This window comes from Neomonachus schauinslandi, chromosome 5, assembly GCF_002201575.2.
Source record: "Neomonachus schauinslandi chromosome 5, ASM220157v2, whole genome shotgun sequence".
Classification (NCBI taxonomy): Eukaryota; Metazoa; Chordata; class Mammalia; order Carnivora; family Phocidae; genus Neomonachus; species Neomonachus schauinslandi.
In genome coordinates, this window is record NC_058407.1 from 109,912,713 (window position 1) to 109,928,654 (window position 15,942).

Here is a 15,942-nt window from a genome sequence, read left to right on the forward strand (position 1 = left end):
ACTTGGCTCTTGTAAATAATGCTGCAATAAACATAGGGGTACATGTGCCCTTTCAAATTAGTGTTTTTTTATTTTTTGGGTAAATATCCAGTAGTGCAATTACTGGATCGTAGGGTAGTTCCATTTTTAATTTTTTGAGGAACCTCCATACTGTTTTCCACAGTGGCTGCACCAGCTTGCATGCCCACCAACAGTGCACGAGGGTTCCTTTTTCTCCACATCCTTGCCAACACGTGTTACTTCTTGTGTTTTTGAGTTTAGCTATTATGACAGGTGTAAAGTGATATCTAATTGTGGTTCTGATTTGCATTTCCCCGATAATGAGTGATGTTGAGTATCTTTTCATGTGTCTCTTAGCTACATCTGGATATCTTCTTTGGAGAAACGTCCGTTCATGTCTTCTGCCCATTGTTTAATTGGGTTATTTGTGTTTTGAGTGTTGAGTTGTGTAAGTTCTTTATATATTTTGGATGCTAACCCATTATTGGATATGTCATTTGCAAATATCGTCTCCCATTTAGTAGATTGTCTTTTACTTTTGTTGATTGTTTCCTTCACTGTGCAGAAGTTTTTTATTTTGATATAGTCTCAATAGTTCATTTTTGCTTTTATTTCCCTTGCCGCAGGAGACATATCTAGAAAAAAATGTTGCTACAGCCATGTCAGAGGAGATAATTTAAGTCTTAAAAGATAAAGATCCCTGATATCACCATTTATATTCAGTATAGGTTAGAATAGAGATCTTACCAGAGATGCTAGCCAGCAGAATAAGATGGGCAGTGGGGGAGGGGGGAGACAATCATAAAAGAAAAGGTGTAGGAATGGAAAGGAAGAAAAACAAATTGGCAAATTGGTGTAATTGTCTATGTAGAAAATTTCCAGAACTCTACAGCTGAATTCCTAGAATTAACTGGAGAGTTTAGCAAGGGTTTTGGATACTGAAGCAGTATAAGTGGGCCAGTTACATTTCTATAGACCAGAAATGACAACAAAAAACCAGAGAATATAATTTTAAGAACATTGTATTCTGAAATTATTAACATCCCACGTGGCCATGGGATTTTTTTTTTTCAAAACTAAGAAATTGACATTGGTACAATAATGTTACCTCGCTATGCCTTTATTCAGATTTTCTCAGTTTTTCTACTGATACCCTTTTTCTGTTTCAGGATCAAGTCTGGGTAGCTATATTTCTTTAGTCTACCCCAATTTGCAGCTATTCCTTGCTCTTTTCTTTTCAGAGCCCTGACACTTTTGAAGAGTAGGAGTGAAGTCTTTGGTAGAATGGACCTCATGATTTTTATCATATCATACAACATAACATTATTGGTAATGTTAACCTGGACCACTTGGTTAAGGTGGTGTCTGCCAGGTTTCTCCACAGTGGAGTTACTATAGTAAATGTAATTTTAAAACTACACAATTTACAGTATAGAATGAAATATAGAATACAATATAAATGACATTTGGATAAATCTAACAATGTCTATGACCTTTACTGAGAAAGTTATAAACTTCTGTTGAACATTAACTGTGATCCAATTAAATGGAGAGAAATGCTGTATTAATATATTGGGAGACTAAATGTTGCAAAGATGTTAATTCTCTTAATGCACTTAGAATCAAATTCCTAACAGATCTGGGGGGTTTTAATATTACTACTACTACTACTACTACTACTGATTATTATTGTTATTATTGTTGTTATTTTGGTGATGACTGACATTAGAATTTTAGATTTATATGAAGAGGAGTGGTCCAACACACATATGAAAAGATACTCACCATCACTCATTATCAGGGAAATGATGCAAATCAACACTACAATGAGATATTACCTCAGACCTGTCAGGATGGCTAAAATCAACAACACAAGAAACAACAAGTGCTGGTGGGGATGTGAAGAAAAAGGAACCCTCGTGCACTGTTGGTGGGAATACAAACTGGTGCGGCCACTGTGGAAAATAGTATGGAGGTTCCTCAAAAAGTTAAAAATAGAACTACCCTACAATCCAGTAATTGCATTACTGGGTATTTACCCAAAAAATACAAAAACACTAATTCACAAGGATATATGCACCCATACATTTATTGCAGCATTATTTATGATAGCCAGATTATGGAAGCATACATCAATGGATAAATGGATAAAGAAGATGCACTTTATATATATATATAAAACGCACCCATATATATGTGTATATATATATAATATTCCATTATTATATATATTATATATTATAATATTCCATTGTATATATTATATATATACACATGTATATAAAATATTTCACTATATACATATACCTTAGCTCCAGGTATATATATGTATATAGTGGAATATTACTCAGCCATAAGAAGTGTGAAATCTTGCCATTTGCAACAACATGGTTGGAGCTAGAGAGTATAATTCTAAGTGAAATAAGAGACAAATACCACGTGATTTCACTCATATAGAATTTAAGGGAAAAAACAAATGAACAAAGGAAAAAAAAAGAGAGAGAGACAAAGCAAGAAACAGACTCTTAGTTATAGAGAACAAACTGATGATTACCAGAGGGTGATGGATGATGATAGGTGATAGGTGGTGGGGATTAAGGAGACCGCTTGTTGTGATGAGCACCCCTGGTGATAAATGGAATTGTTGAATCACTATATTGTACAACTGAAATTAATATAATGCTATGCTAACTATACTGGAATTAAAATAAAAACTTAATAAAAATAAATGAAAAAGAAAAGAAAATGTCATGTGACTGTGTTCACAGATGGAAAAAAGACCTTAGATGAATTCTATAGAACATATATTAAAAAGTCAATCAATAAAATATTGGTATAATTTTTTTTAAATGATGGTCCAAAAATTGCAAAGACACTCCTGAAGAACAGTGTTTTTCCTGCCTTATGTAATGATTTAATATACAACTAATTTAAACCAGTGTAAGGATCTACATGTTGGTCAGTGGAAAGAATAGAGAATTCAGAAACAGATCTATTTATATACAGAACTTAGATTTATGACAAAACTGGTATTGTAGACCACTGGGGAGAGAGATGGATAGATTTTTCAGTGTATGGTGCTGAGGTAAGAGATTGCTCAGATGAAAGAGAATAATACCAGATTCCTGTCTCACATCATACACAAAATGGGAAATGGCTAAACTATAACTTATAAATTAATTATAAGTAAACTTAATTATAAAATTAGAAGCAGAACTCAGGAAAGAAGCTGAAGAAAAAAACAAAGCTACCAAAGAAATGAAAACATAATAGAAAGGAGTGTAAGAGAAAAGAGATTGTATAGAAAAATAGTGAGGTCATGGAGATTAGAAATGAAGAAGTAAGGGGTACCTGAGTGGCTCAGTTGATTAAGTGTCCAACTCTTGATCTCAGTTCAGGTCTTGATCTCAGGGTCGTAAGTTCAAGCCCCATGTTGGGCTCCACACTGGGTGTGGAGCCTACTTTAAAAAAAAAAAAGAAGAGTAGAAATGAGAGAAGTGAGCCAAGTTGAATACACATTTAAAAAGAGTGATGTAACACCTTTAGTTTTAAAATATTAGTGTTTACAATATGCCAGAAGTGCATCATTCATTAACTTGTCTCATCCTGCTTAGGTGCCAGAAATCATAAAGTGATCTATAAATTACTATAATGATCTATCTACTGACAACTCAATTGCTCAATCACTTGTAGAAAGCAAAGAATTGGAAACCACCTGACTTGCAGAGGGATTTATTATCACTTTGTCAGTTTGGGGAGGTTTATCAAAAAGGGTTAATTAAGATTTATCAAAAGACTATTAAAACTTATTACTCTTTTGCTTACAGGTACCTTGTTTAACCCAAAATACTTAAGAAGGGCTGTTCAGAAACATTACAAATTTTAATACATATTTTCCAATATACAGTGAGTTTTTAGAGTAATTTTTGTCTTAACCCAAAATACTTAGGAAGGGCTGTTTAGAAACATTACAAATTTTAATACATATTTTCCAATATACAGTGAGTTTTTAGAGTAATTTTTGTCTTAACATGTGTCTGAAATGTATTTTTTATCAAAACCTTGCAGCTATAAATGTAAATCACTCAGTTTAAGGAAAATGGTTGTCATTTAATCTAATTGACAAAGCTAGTCTTCAGTTTCAAGTTTATCTTTCAAATCAGACTTCCTCTGTAGGTAAAAGTCCAACTTGATTTTTCAGCTCAAATAAATATGTTAATATATGTCTCCATGACAACCATCACACAGCTCAATTCTAATTCTATTATAGATAAATAGATAAGGCACAGAGCCTTACTATGCGTTGCCTGGATACAGTAAGATACTGCTGCCTTCAATATTTCTTTGCTTTGTGTTCACTAAAGTCTTCCAAAGTTGAGATGATTCTTTTACAATAATAAGGGTATGGAAGATGTAAGGTCCTTAAGTAAAAATGCCCTCATTACTACTTCATTCTACTATGTATCTGAACTTAAAATATACTAATGTAGGCCCACACAGTCCATTTCTTAATAAAATATATATGTTATTTGTATGTATACGTGATGGGGGATGAACAAATCCTTATTGTACTGCTTTGATTAAAGGGAGGATTTACAGGTTTGACATCCTGGAGAGTTTTTATATTCCAGGGAAATGCACTAGTTGGGATTAATGAGTGGTATGCATTTCTTTTGTAAAGTGGGAAAAGTGATTGTGAAGGAGGGGAGGAGGAAATGAGAAAGAGGCTGGCTTGATACCTTAGCTACAGGTATATTTGCCGAAAGACCAGTAGTAGAAAAGATGGACGTTGATGATCTGGAATTTGATTGCCTTAAAACTCTTTGTGCCAACATACGTCTTGGAAAGTCTTCACGTACCTCAAGTTATAGACCACTGGTATAGAAGACAGGCAGAGCAGATCCATGATATGTATAATTGCAGACACGACAACCAACCTAATGCAATAAAATTAATGTTTAGAGATTAAACTTTTCTAAAATATAAAACAACTAGAATCTGAAGATCCTAAGATCTGAAGGGCATACTGTGTGACTGGGTTTTTATAGTAAAGTTGCTGTACTTGAGAAGTCAAGAAAGATTTTGGGAGGGAGCCAGGTGAATAGGTTGAGTTATTTATAAGGAGAAAAATTATGTTAGCTTCAGATTTCATTCAGTGCAAGATTTCATACAATGGAGTATACTTAAAAGATTTTCAAGAAAAGAATACGTAAGAAAGAACTGATCTATTTCTCAAGTCTTCGGGGTTTTCCAAGAACTAGGAAATAATCACAACTTTTCAGCAATCTCATTGATAGGAAGGATCTAAGACAAGATGTTTGAGAAAATCAACACATAAATATACTTGTTTTACTGCCAGTTTGACTTCTTAAACGTAAGGATGAACCAGTAAGTTTACATGATACCAATCTCCAAAGATGAGTTCATGATGAAGTAGAACCTTGGGCATCGACTTTGCTGATAACTGTGCTATGAGTGCTATTTATCAAAAATCTTGCCCAGAAACATTTACTTTACTTTTTTCTAGGCAAAACAAATCAAATCTGTAAAAGACCTTGTATGTTTAAGTTAGAAAAAGTCTGAATATGTTTGGGTTGGTGAGAAAATAAAAAATACACCACCCCTGTCAATTTGGAACAAAATTACATAGTTTGTGAGCTGTGGTAAAAAAATGAGTATCCTACATTCCTTTTTGAAAAGCCATCTGAAGAAGTATGTTATATATATATATTTTCAGTTGTAAAAAGATCAGTGTCTAAACCAGGTTTTCTACTGCCTATATACTCTGGTATTTCTATTTTGACTTCTATGGCTGACAGCAACAGATAAGAAAAATGGAAGACTGCAATAGGTTTATCTACAAGAGAGCCAACAGTGCTCTTTGCTTCTCAAACTTCAGCCAAATTGTTGAATATCCAGGCCATAAATTGGGTTCTTTGGTTTGATTGTCTGGAGGCTGCCAATTCATATTTACAGAGCAGATAGACCTGCCAAATAAATGATGAAGGGTTATTAATTTTGCTTCTCCCGGGGCGGGGGGGGGAAAGATGGTATAGAAACTTCTTGAGAAGAAAGTGCCTATGTAGGAAATAAAAATCCAGAAAAACTTACAGATATCTAGAAGAAAAAAAAAAAAAACACCAAAATGGAGTCATTTTTAGCCCAAGATCAACAATTAGAAGAAAGAGCTCACAGGTGTTTTGTTTCTACATGTGTTATGATGAAGAAGAATTTGATTTGAGTAAGTTACCTTTACCCAAAAGTGTGGTCTTGCTGTGACACCATGGATAAGATTTCTTCAGAAAATGTAGAAAGAACTAACTAAAGAATTATTAATGAGCCTAGGGCTCTGTCTCTTACCAATGACTAAGTAGAATTTAGAGCTTATTTCAGTGAGAAAATGTCCATCCTTCAGGCAGGTAGGAAGAGACCAGAAGCAGAAGAAGAGTACAGGCTGGCCAGTGGTATTAATAATAAAGGGAAGAGGAGGAAGAGAGGCAGATGAGGGGGAAACTGGAAGAAAAAGTGGTAAAAACAAAAAGGCCTCCTAATACTGATGAGGCAAAGAAAATCAAAGAAAGCACAGAAACAAAGTAATGAAAACACTTTAAGTGAATAAGAAAATAATGTTTACTAATGAAGGGAAGTTGGCTCACCAGTGACCACCAATGTAGAAATGTATTGTGAAAGATACCAAGGAAGAGGGTTATGCCAGTAGCAACCTTAATAAAGCAGAAGAAAGGTTTAGGAAGAGGACAAATGTGACTAAGACGAGTATATGAAGAAAGTTAAGGAAAAGCATATGGAGAAAAGACTTAAAAAAAGAGAAGCCAAGAAGATAGCAGAGTGGGAGAACCCTGAGCTTATTACCCTGTTCCACATTCGCAACTAGATATCATCTACATCCAAGGCAATAAACCAGAGAGTGATCTGAAGACTGGCAGAACAAACTCCACAACTAAATATAGAGAAGAAGCTGCATCTGAAAGGTTAGGAAGGTTAGAAAGATGAAGGGAGGCCACCTGCAAGAGGGAGGGAGCTGCGTGCATGGATACGGCAGAGAAATGGGCTCTTACAACAGGGAGCTCACAAAGGGAAGACTAATCCCCATTGCGTTTGGCTTTAAAAACCAGAGAGGCTGAATTGGGAGTTTGTAAACCAGTGGGACTTGGAGCCTGGAACTTTAAAATCAGTGGACTTAGTGGGTGATCCAAGAGGGTGAGTGATAGCTGGGTCTCCACCCTTAACGAGACAGCAGCCTGCACAAAACCAGGGGCAAACAGGAGACAGATCTGTTTATACTGATTTTGGAGCAAGGGAGCTGGCAGGTGCCATTTTCCTCCCCCATCCCCCAGCATAAACAGAGCCACCTGCAGGAGGCAGCACTGCACAGACACTAGCTTCCTAACCTGCTAGCGGTGGGCCACGCTCATGAGTTCTCCTGAGGACTCACCCACTCTAAGCCTGCTAGCCTTGGCCCTGGGCTCAGGGCAAATTTTGTTAAAGCCCTGCACACAGCCTGCGCAGCTGCTGAGTGCACAGCTGCTGGTACATGCTGTACCCAACTGCTGCACTGTGTCCAGCCTTGTGCCCCCAGCTGCCCTAGTGCATAGACCCCCCATTGTCTAATGGTCTAAAACCTTTGGGATGCAGCAAAAGCAGTTCTGAAAGGGAAGTTTATGCCAATATAGTCCTACTTCAAGAAGCAAGAAAAATCTCAAATAACCTAACTTTAGACATTTGGAGCTAGAAGTAGAACAACAAACAAAGCCTAAAACCAGCAGAAAAAAGGAAATAATAAAGATTAGAGAGAAATAAATGATATAGAAACTAAAAAAATACAATAGAATGGATCAATGAAACCAGGAGCTGGTTCTTTGAAAAAAATCAATAAAATTGATAAACCTCTAACCAGTCTTATCAAGAACAAGAGAGAAAGGACTGAAATAAAAACACCAATGAGAGAGGAGAAATAACAACCAATACCACAGAAATACAGTTATAAGAGAATATTATGAAAAACTATATGCCAACAAATTGGACAACCTAGAAGAAATGGATAAATTCCTAGAAACATATAAACTACCAAAACTGAACCAAGAAGAAATAGAAAATTTGAACAGACTGCTAACCACCAAAGAAATTGAATCAGTAATCAAAAAACTCCCAAAAAAACAAAAGTCCAGGATGAGATACCTTCACAGGTGAATTCTACTAAACATTTAAAGAAGAGCTAATACCTATTCTTCTCAAACTATTCCAAAAAAAAAAAAAAAATAGAAAAGAAAGGAAAACTTCCAAATTCATTCCATTGGCCAGCATTATCCTAATACCAAAACTGGATAAAGACTAAAAAAGAGAACTATGGGCCAGTATCCCTGATGAACATAGATGCAAAAATCCTCAAAAAATACTAACAAACTGAATCCAACAATACATTAAAAAAATCATTCACCATGATCAAATGGGATTTATTCTTGGGTTGTAAGGGTGGTCTAATATTCGCAAATCAATCAGTGTGATACATCACATCAATAAGAGGATAAAAACCGTATGATCATTTTAATAGATGCAGACAAAGGATTTTACAAAGTACAACTTCCACTCATGGTAAAAACCCTCAACAAAGTAGGTTTAGGGAGAACATATTTCAACATAATAAAGGTTATATATGAAAAACCCATTTAACATCATCCTCAATGGGGAAAAACAGAGCTTTTCCCCTAAGGTCAGGAAGAAGACAAAGATGGCTACTCTCACCACTTTTATTCAACATAGTAGTGGAAGTCCTAGCCACAGCAATCAGACAGCAGAAAAAAATAAAAAGCATCCATATTGGTAAGGAATAAGTAAAACATTCACAATTTGCAGATGACATGATAGTATATATAGAAAACCCAAAAGACTTCACAAAAAAAGTGCTAGAACTGATACACAAATTCAGTAAAACTGCAGGATGCAAAATCAAAGTACAGAAATTCTATACACCAATAATGAAGCAGCAGAAAGAGAAATTAATAAAACAATCACATTTTCAGTTTCATCCAAATTATAAGATAGCTAGGAATAAACCTAACCAAAGAGGTGAAAGAACTGTACTCTGGAACAACTCATAAAACATTGATGAAAGAAATTGAAGATGACACAAAGAAATGGAAAGACATTCCATGCTTATGGAGTGAAAGAACAAATATTGTTAAAATGTCTGTACTACCCAAAGCAATCTACACATTTAATGCAATCCCTACTAAAATACCAACAACATTTGTCAGAACTAGAACAAACAGTCCTAAAATTTGTATGGAACCACAAAAGACCCCAAATAGCCAAAGCAGTCTTGAAGAAGAAAAGCAAAGCTGGAGGCATCATAATTCCAGACCTTAAGTTATATTACTAAGATGTAATAAAACAGTATGATACTAGCCAAAAATAGACACCTAGAACAATAGAACAGAATAGAAAACCCACAAATAAACCTACAACTATATGGTCAATTAGTCTTCAACAAAACAGGAATGTCCAGTGGGAAAAGGACAGTCTCTTTAATAAATGGTGTTGGGAAAACTGGACAGCTACATGCAAAAAAAAAAAAAAAACCTGTTCCTTATACCATACACAAAAATAAATTCAAAATGGATTGAAGATGTAAATGTGAGACCTGAAACCATAAAAATCCTAGAAGAGAACACAGGCAATAAATTCTTTGACATCAGCCATAGCAATCTTTTTCTAGATATGTCTCCTGAGGCAAGGGAAACAAAAAGCAAAGTAAACTATTGGGACTACATCAAAATAAAAAGCTTCTGCACATTGAAGGGAATAGTCACCAAAAGTAAAAGGCAACCTACAGAATGGGAGAAGATATTTGCAAATGACATATTCAATAAAGGGTTAGTATCTAAAACATAATAAAGAACTGATACAGCTCAACACCCCAAAACCAAATAATCCAATTAAAAAATGGGCAGAAGGCATGAACAGACAGGTACCTGAAAGGATGTTCATCATTACTTACCATCATGGAAATGCAAATCAAAACTACAGTGAGATATCACCTCAAACCTGTCAGAATGGTTAAAATCAACAACACAAAAAACAACAGGTGTTGGCAAAGATGTGAAGAAAAAGGAACCCTTGTGCATTGTTGATGGGAATGCAAACTGGTGTAGCCACTGTGGAGAACAGTATGGAGATTTATCAAAAAGTTAAAAATAGAACTACCCTACAATCCAGTAATCACACTAGTAGGTATTTACCCAAAGAATACAAAACACTAATTCTAAGGGGTACATGTACCTGTATATTTATAGCAGCATTGGTTACAAGAACCAAATTACAGAAGCAACCCAAGTGTCCACTGATAGATAAATGGATAAAGAAGATGTGGAGTATATGTACAATGGAATATTATTCAGCCATGAAAGGGAATGAAATCTTGCCATTTGTAGCAACATGGGTGGAGGTAGAGAGTATAATGCTAAGCAAAATAACTCAGAGAAAGATAAACACCATATGATTTTACTCATGTGAAATTTAAGAAACAAAAAACAAAGGGAAAAAAGCGGGGGGCAGGGGGTGCCTGGGTGGTACAGTTGGTTAAGCGTCTGACTCTTGGTTTCGCTCAGATCATGATCTCAGGGTCATGAGATTGAGCCCGACATCAGGCTCCGTGCTCAACGTGGAGTCTGCTTGAGATTCTCTCTCCCTCTCCCTCTGCCCTTCCCACTCATGCTCTCTCTCTCTCAAATAAATAAATAAATCTTAGAGAGAGAGAGACCAAGAAACAGACTCTTAGTTATAGAGAACAAACTGATGGTTACCGGTGGGGAGGAGGATGGGGGATGGGTTAAGTAGGTGATGAGGATTAAGGAGGACACTTATCATGATGATGACTGGGTGATGTGTGGAATTGTTGAATCACTACGTTGTATACCTGAAACTAATATAACACTATATTAACTAACTGGATTCAAAATTAAAAAAATAAAAGGAAAGCCAAGAGGGATACCTTTTAGAGTTGGTGTGATGAGGAATTTGATGTATTCATTCTTAGATCCTGATAAATACAGATGTCTGAGGAATCAGACAGTGAAGGTATGGAAATGAAATTAGTGATGCCAGGAAGAAGCAGAGAATGGGGGAAAGGGGGAATAGTGAAGTGGAAGAAGTGAAACAAACAAGTTGCAATAGAAAGAAGGCCAAGTGGGAAACCTAAGTGCCTGTGGATACAGGCCTGTCTTTAGCAGAGACCAAAGAGCTGTGTTAGATCTGCTCAAACTCAAAGCTAAGTACTTTGAAATGCTTTGTCATGATTATACGGGCCAGAAGTCAAAAAAAGAGTTGGCTTTGGAATAGTTAACAAAGAGTCCATGCTTCAAGGATCTAGGTTCTAGACAACTCTAGACAGAAGTCATCATATATCTAACCCCCTTCTTGACCCATCATAGAATTTACTTCAAGTGAGAGTGGATTAAAGAAATTTTCTGACCCTATTCCCAGCATGTATGCTCTTGGACTATATCCACTTCTTCATTTTACTGCCAAGTTGTAGAGTTCTTGTCCCATTTTTAGAAATTCTTGTCTTACTATACAGAATGTACTATGTACTATTAGCCAAAATTGCTCAGAATTTGATGTATTTAATATTTCCAAAGAGAGAGTATATGATGGAGCAGCCCTAATAAGTAATGAGTATTTTTGAATTGAGATTATCAATAATAATCCTATTTCCCATTTTTAATAAAATTATACAATATTTAAGAATACATTAAATAGGGTGCGGGGGTGGCTCAGTCGGTTGAGCATCTGCCTTCGGCTTGGGTTGTGATTTCAGAGTCCTGGATTTGAGCCCCCATCAGGCTCCCTGCTCAGTGGGGAGTCTGCTTCTCCCTCTCCCTCTGCCTTTCCTCCCTGTTTGTGTTCTCTCTCTCTCAAATGAATAAATAAAATCTTAAAAAAAAAAAAAGAATACATTAAACAAAAGACCTGTAGAATCTCTGCATTGGAAACAGTAAAACATTACTGAAAAAATTAAAGAATACGTGCATAAATGAAGAGACATGACTTGTTCATGGATTGGAAGACTCAATTAAAGGACAATTATCCTCAAATTGATCTATAGATTGAACATAATCCCTACCATATTCACACAGGTTTTTTTCCTCCCCCCACACAGGCTTTTTAAATAAAATTGACAAGGTGATTCTACAAGTTAGGTGGAAATATAAAAGTTGAGAATTTCCAAAACAGTCATAAAATCATAGCTGGAGGCCTTGACCTCATAACATGACCATACATTACAATAACCAAAACAGTGTGGTGCTGCTGTAAGGATCAACAAAAAGATAAATGCAACTGAACAGAGAAGCCAGAATAGACCCACAGTTATTTTGTCATTTGATTTCAAACAAAGATTCAAAGCAACCCAAGGAGAAAGGAAAGTTTTTCAATACATACTGCTGGAACAACTGGATATCCATATGGGAAAAAATATATATATATCAATATCAATTCCTATATTCCACCAAGCACAGAAGTTAATTTGAGATGGATTATATTACTAAATGTAGAAGCTGCAACTGTAAGGTTTTGGGGGAAAAAAATCAGAGTTCATGACTTTGGGGGTCAGGTAGTACTACTCAGCAATAAATTGAAACAGAATACTGATACCTACAACAACGTGGATGAATCTTATACTAGCTGAAAGAAGTCTTATACAAAAGAATACATACAGTACAATATTACATTTTTATGAAGTTCTAGTACAAGCAACTTTTAGGAGGGAAAAGAGTAGAGTAGTTTTGTCTAGGGAATGGGCAGGAATTGACTGGGAAGGATTATGAAGGAACTTTCTTTGAGGTGATGGTAATGGTTTGGGTTACAAAGGTAAATGCATTTGTAAAAACTCATGGAATAGTACACTTAAGATTCGTGCATTTTATTTTATGTAAATTTTACTTCAAAAGAAAGAAAAAAAAAGCTTTAAAAACATCGCAAGGAGATACTATTTTATATCCACCAGATAGGCAGAAGTGTAGGCAAGGGGAGTATCCTGACCTCTCTCACCCTTGGTAGTGGTAGTGTAAATTGGATCAACCATATAAAGCAATTTGTCATTATCTAATTACTCGTGCATATGCCAACCAAACGATTCCATGTTGAGGCATAGAAACTCTTGTAGATGTACACAGAGAAACATATGACAATATTCCAGAAAACTGAAAAGAATGGAGAGATCCATCAACAGGAGAAGGCATAAATTGTGCTATATTCAAACATACCATCATGGATGAATCTCATGAACATATAAGAATACTCCCAATATGATTCCAACCAATATAATTTCATCCAAAATCTTGAAAAATTGCGTACTTTGTTGATTAGGGATACATTTCTTATAAAGGAAAGCAAAGAAAACAAATTCAGTGTAGGGGAAGAAGGCATGGCAAGGAGGATTGGAATTGGAATGAAAAAGCACATAAAGGCAACTTCAAAGTTACTAGTAAGGTTTTATTACCTAAAATGGCTAGTGGGAAGAGTGTTTATTATTTTTCTTTATAACTTACACATGTTAAAATATTCTTTGATATATTGAATATTTGATAATTTCATGAGAAAAAAGATACATTTTAAAATTAAAGAATTTTTCATTAGCAATGATACGCAAAATTTCAGAAGTTAACCATTTATTAAAATGTGTATCAAATGCCTGTGCACAGCCTGATAGGAATGTGACATTAGTTAAGCCCTTATTTGGAGGCTACCACTTTGGTAGCTGTATCTTAAAAATGAATTTAAAAACCACTGAGATCTGAAATGATGACAGTCTTATATAGGTCCAGCTTTGACCTCACTCCCCTAATGCTACTCCAGGGGACTTCTGAAGGCATACTTTTATGAATTGGAATGTCAGTTGAATTGATCATTGACCAATCATAAAGGTACCTTACAATCAGGTCATGGAGAATGTGTCCCATAATTTATTTTCTTGAAACTTAGCCATGATAAAAATTCTCAGGATGCTGTGGCTAACACGTAGATCTTACTGTTCTTTTGTTGAATCTTAAACATTTTTGAGGTATTTATAGATTTTTCATTTCAACATTTCCTGCAAAATCCGTGAATATCTTTCATTATATAAACTTGTCAGAAAATAAAGGTTGAACTCTGTAGCTCTAATATGGTCCTGAATTTGTAGCTTGAAATTAAAAGGGCTTACCCCAACCCTTTACTCTTTATAAGTATTTAAACATTCCTTTGGATGCCAAATAATAAATTCATAGTGCTACATATCCAGCAGGATGACAGTCTGGTTGCCTATATGAAGTACTTAAATATACCCAATTGCAATTCCAAAGCCTTATTGCTTCATTTATCACAGGAAGTGCCAGAGTTCTGAAATATTTTGTAAGAAAAGCTACTCTACTTGCATGAATTCTCATAGGAATGACCAAGAATATTACGCCAATTGAATCCTAAGTATTGAAGTTAGGGTTCTAAATGACGTTTAATAGTATGATTTATTTTCTGTCTTAAATTTTATAAGGCACAAAACAAGATCCTAGCCTTTCATATTGCTTTTTATTTTTAAAGCATCTGAGTGATGATAAAAATCTAAGCTTAAGAACCGTCAGATGATTTATGATATTTCATTTATTTTTCAAAGGATTGGGGTGTCACCAGTAAGCCTATTAGAATTGTAGGTTTAAAGTTCCTCAGTTTTAAAAAAGACCAGCTGCATAAACAAGTGTGTTAGCTTTGTAATTTAATTCTATGTGATTTTTTTTTAATACTTCAAAGTACCAAAGGAGGCAGATCTTTTTAGGTCATAAATACTTGTTTATGTCATTATGATCTCAAACTTTCAAGTACATTTCAAGATCTACTTTTTAAAATATTAATATGTTTTTATTGAGTTCTTTACAACCTCAAGACACTTCTCCCTTTGTCTGCCAAAATCTGCCTTTCTTCATGGGCTGACACCAACTAAAGTGGAATGTAGATAAACTGGAGGAAGATTACTTTAAGAAACTGGAATTCTGTAGTCATGGATAGGCAATTCAATAACTGTCTTTGAGAATGTGCTCTGAGCACCTTGAAGCTATTTTTTAATTAAACTTTTAAGTTTGGGATGATTTTAAATTCCCGTGTAGTTATAAGAAATAATAGGCACCCAGTGTAATCTTTACACATTTTCCCCAAAATGTTAACATCTGAAATACCATCCAGATGATACATTGATACAGTTCAGGTCTTATTCAGATTTCCCTAGTTTTACTTGAACTCATTTGCATATGTATATATTTAGTTTCTATGAACTTGTTATCACTTGAGTAGCTTCCTTTATCTACCATAGTCAAGAAGAGAACAGTTCCCCATCACAAGGATTCTTTATGTTGCCCCTTTATAACCACGCTCATCTACCCCATCTTCCCATCCCTAACCCCTGGCAACCACTAATTTGTTCTGTATTTCTATAATTTTTTTTCATTTCAATAATGTTATATAAATGGAATCTTAGAGTATATAGTCTTTTGGGAGTGACTTTTTTATTTAGCATAACTCCCTTAATATTCATCTAATTGTGTGCATCAGTAGTTTGTTTTTTATTGTTGAGTGGTATTTCATCAAAATCTACATTGATTTTTAGCTTTCACATATATCCACATAAAATGATAGGTAATTAAAATATCAGTTGACAAGTTTTTTTAAATGTTACAATTAACCTATTATTTAAAGTTATAGGTAAGTTTTTAATGTCCTTTTAGTCATTTAGATTGGATTTGTCTCTGTCTTGTAATACCAAGACCAGATGAATTGCTACCTGTATACTGAAGATATATTTCCAGTAGGAAAAAAAGATAATTCTGTGTCCTACAAATAAGTCATTTTATAAAAACTGGCAAGATTGGAGAAAATATATATATACATATACACATATAG

At 34.9% G+C, this 15,942-nt stretch overlaps 1 pseudogene; it reads left to right on the plus strand.

Annotated features, from left to right (window-relative positions):
- Positions 1-5,471: 5,471 nt before the first annotated feature.
- Positions 5,472-15,942, plus strand: part of LOC110577254 — a 29,816-nt pseudogene continuing 19,345 nt past the window's right edge.